The sequence below is a fragment of the Zingiber officinale genome, chromosome 7A, assembly GCF_018446385.1.
Source record: "Zingiber officinale cultivar Zhangliang chromosome 7A, Zo_v1.1, whole genome shotgun sequence".
Lineage (NCBI taxonomy): Eukaryota > Viridiplantae > Streptophyta > Magnoliopsida > Zingiberales > Zingiberaceae > Zingiber > Zingiber officinale.
In genome coordinates, this window is record NC_055998.1 from 30,741,829 (window position 1) to 30,746,277 (window position 4,449).

General features: G+C 40.6%; 1 long non-coding RNA gene across 1 annotated transcript; it reads right to left on the reverse strand.

Annotated features, from left to right (window-relative positions):
* Nucleotides 1-324: 324 nt before the first annotated feature.
* Nucleotides 325-2,255, reverse strand: LOC122000040. Its single transcript, XR_006116899.1, has 3 exons — nucleotides 2,219-2,255; nucleotides 2,041-2,134; nucleotides 325-358 (listed from the first exon to the last, which is right to left on the reverse strand). It is a non-coding gene; the product is annotated as an uncharacterized LOC122000040 (long non-coding RNA).
* Between the last annotated feature and the right edge of the window lie 2,194 nt (nucleotides 2,256-4,449).

Consider the following 4,449-nt stretch of genomic DNA (forward strand, 5'->3'; position numbering starts at 1 on the left):
ACGGCTGGAATATATCTACACAACCACGCAGTTATATAATCAGCCTACTCGGCTGGAACAGAAATAAACACAACCACGCAGATATATAAATATATTAATCAGCCCACACAGCTGTACTAAAATTAACACAGCGGAAATCACAAACAACGATCACAACACAAATCAACTTACTGCGAGCCGGCTCGGCTTGACACAATAATATCAAACCAAATACAAGAGAATACAAATACATAAACAAGTACAAAACCCAAAATACAAATAACGTAAGAAATACCGAAATCGTAAGGTCGTCCTCGAATGTGACGTGGAACTGGCGGACAGGATCTCCAGGCGTCTCCATAAATCCTTTACCTGCTACCTGGTGAAATTACCAATATACGGGGTGGTGAGTATAAAGACTCAGCGGGTAATAGACTGATAGTGCATTAGTATAGTAAATAACTAAAGATGCAAAAGTATACAGTCTCGTATGGAAATAGCAGATACTACAGTGATATCATAATAAGTGTCCATACCTGAAACCATATCCTAGGCTAGTAGTAAAAGGTAAAGTGTAGCAAAGTCCTGCTACAGTACTGCTCATAACTACATGGTATCATGGGAGGTATATACATATCAACAGTAAGTAAATTAATGTCTAAACACATATCACAAGTATAAATCTCAACCTATGTAAGCATAACAGCATAAATAAACAGCAACAGCATAAGCTAGTAACAGCAGCATAGATAAGCAACAACAGCATAAGTAAGCAACCAGCAGATATAATAACAACAGCGTATGTGCGGATGGTCACCCCGCCCACCTCTCTGCACCACGACCCCTGTATGGTCGAGAGGCCGGATCGATGACAACTGTACGACACTCCAGCCGCCACTACTCTCGAGTGACCGAGTGGACAGTTGCATAGTAGCTGAATAGCTATGTCTGCGACGGGGGTCCCTGCTGTCCGCAACTCCAGCCGCCACTACCCATGAGTGGCCGAGTGCGGCACGACAGGACAAGCGGCACGCTCCAGCCGCCACTACCCATGAGTGGCCGAGCGTGCGGCCCTGGTCAATGACCCTCTCAACCACAAGGGAGACATGGTCGCCGGCATGCATGCAATGATATGATGCGAATAAGGCAGCAGTCATCATATATATATAAACAGAAAACAGGTATGCTAACATGAAGCCAGCATGCTCAATAAGAAACATGAATAGATAGCAGTCAAAGCAAGTAAACATGGTATCTGGTATCTATCTATCCAGAATCTAATATCTAGTATCTAGTGTTCGGTGTCTATATATCCAATGTCTAGTACCTGATGTCTGGTATCTGCTAAATATCATAGATAGCAACGAGAGACTGTATAGATACAGAAACGAGTAGCTCAAAGATTTAGTGGAAGTATCAAACGCGGGAAAAATACGAGTGGAGTCAAGATAAATACAGGAGCTATCTGAAAATATAACTCATGCACTAAGATCAATATACTAAAGAGATAAGACAAGAAGTACCCGCCTATATATGTCGATCGTGCCAAACGACCTCACATCGAGACGCTCATCTCGGATCAAAGTCCTGCAAATCACAATATGTATAATGTAGCTAATCAAGTAGGAACTAAATAACTAAACAGAATCCCTAATCTAATTAGAGTAACTCTAATCGAACATGATCCTGGAGTAATCCCCCAATCAACCTTAATTATACTACAACCTAATTAGACTAGGTTTACACATGAATCATCAATTAATCCAATATCTAATCCTTGAATTTCTCAATTTTTTAATTAACATGAATCCATAAATTCATTTACAATCCAATCCTAGCCTCAATCTTTAATAAACAACCAATCCATAATATATTAACAATGATCATGCATCCCTTTGTATAAATCATTCACCAAATAACTATCATGAATCTAACATACATAGTTCTTCCACTTAACCAGTTTCTAACCACCACATCCAATAATCCCAACAACACTACTAATTACTCATCAATCATCACCAATCAAATCCCATGCAGAACTAAAATCAAATCTCAACATACCTTACTCTAAATTTGGCAACAAGATGTCACTGAAAGTGGCTCACAACCAATAGCAACGATTCACTACTGTTCGCTAACTCCTTCCCTTGCGAATCTAACAATCCAAACAATGCATCCTATTAATTAACCTTGTAATCCAAGTCAAGCTTAACTTCAACAACCTATAATTAACACTTACCCAATCTCAAGTGAGTTGCTGGTAGCTCATGTCCGAAGAGCTCACAGTTGTAACAAGTTGGCCAACACTGTGGATCGCCGGTGAACAGTGCTGGTCGGAGCTACAAAACCAACCAAACATCAAATCTCTATATTCCTATACAAAATGAAAATTAACTTGCTACACATCTGATACGAACCATACCTCAATCTAATTCTGTGTATGAAATCTGTCCCATCCAACGGATTGATAACCAATCTGTACCAGCTACGAAGAGAAACCAAAATCCAGTGATCGGAGTTGCGATGTGCAGAGATCCAGCGGCTCTCGTGCCGAGAAGAAGGAGATGTGCTCGATTTGGGGCACCGGCGGTGTGAAGAGGGTGACGGCAATAAACAGGGACTGCGATGTCGATAGCTGCTAACAACGGGCGCCGGCCTCCCACAGATAGGGTTCCACGACAACGAGAGAGGGAGAGGGAGAAGGCGATGGATCGGGTGGAGTGTGAGGCGCCGGCAAATCTAGGGCATGGCGACGAGATTAGGGGAAAGGAAGAAGATGCTCTCAAGGTGGTTATGGCATTAGAGCATCACCGGCGTCCACAGCGGGTGGCTCGGCGTCGACGGTGGCAGCATCCCACGGCAAAGAGGCGTCGTCTGCTCCGATCGTGTGAGAAGAAGAGGCGAAGGAGAGGGTCGAGAGAAGAGGAGAAGAAATGAGATTCGGGTAGGGGTAAAGGGGTTCGGCGAGATGGGAATGAACGCATAGGATTTGGGCATTTTCATACTTAGGTTTCAATTAATTAAATCATAAGTTGCTTCCTCAATCAACTCCCACTAAAGGGTATTCTAAACAGGCTTTCTCTAAATCCAATAATTGATCCCCTTAAAATACGTCATACGAGCTCCGATTAAATCCCAAAAAAATTCCTAAAAATTCCTGAAAAATCCCATAAGATTATTTTTCCAATAACCTTATTATTTAACTATTATTTGGGTACCGTATTTTACAGTTTAATTGGAAAATTTTATTTTATTTTTCTCAATTAAATCATGTCAAGGAAATTGAGGAAATTTTATTGTAATTAAATTTCCTAATTTGCCTAGGCCAAGGAATATAAAAGAAGGGGTGAGGGTGCCTTCATGGAACAACCTCTATTATTCTCCCTCTCCTATTCTTTGGTGTGGCCGGCCAACATCTTCTCCCTTTCTTCCTCTTTATGGTGGCCGAAATTCTCTATTGCTTGGAGCTCTTGTGGAGGCCGGATACTACTTGGAGAAGAAGAAGAAGAAGGAGAGAAAGCTTGCATCTCTTGGAGCTTGGTTGGTGTTTTTCTTCTTCCTTGGTGAAGCTTTATTTTTTGTGGCCGAACCTAGCTAAGAGGAGAAGAAGGTGGTTGGTGGTTTCTCATCTCGGAAGATCGTTGCCCACACAACGTCCGAGGTTAGAAGAGGATTACGGTAGAAGATCAAGAGGTCTTTCTAAAAGGTATAACTAGTAATTTTTCTTTCCGCATTATGCTAGTTATTTTTGGAAATAATACCAAATACAAGAGGCTTACGTTCTAGTATTTCGAATATATTTTTCGAAGTTGTGTTCTTTTGTTTTATTTTTTCCTTGTGATTTGATTGTTCTTTTTGGTTAACCTAAAGTTATTTTAGGAAATTAAATATTAGCTTTCTATAAAAGGTTTTGTCTAGTCGGTGGTGGTTGCTCCCATATCCAAGAAGGCCATGTGCCTCGCCACGTCAGTACTGGGAACCGATTATGGAAATTAATATTTAATGGAATTAATAACTTAAGGTGATTTGGGTCGAACGTGTTAAGTTCCGCAGGAGACCCAAGTCAAAACCTAAAAGAACGAATAGATTAAGTTTTGGATCAAACGTGTTAAGTTCCGCAGGCGATCCAAAATTTAATTTAAAAGAACACATGGTAGCTAGGAAAAGGTTCAGACCTTTGTACAAAATTTTTGTACAGTGAAACCTCTAGGTTTTCCGAGTAGCAACCAACAATATCGATGCACTGACATAAGCATCTTAAGTCCAGGCAATTGGCCTATACATCTCACCCCTTTCTAAGTTTGTCAATTACAAGCAAGGTAATCCTAGGTTGTTGGTGAGATGCTCAAATACTAGTCCTGGGGGAACATGATTTCTAAGGGGATTTTTCTAGTCTAAGGCTAAAGTTGTTTTGAAATTCTAAAAGTTGGAAGGTTTTAAAACAAATTTAACCTAGAATTTTAAAACAGT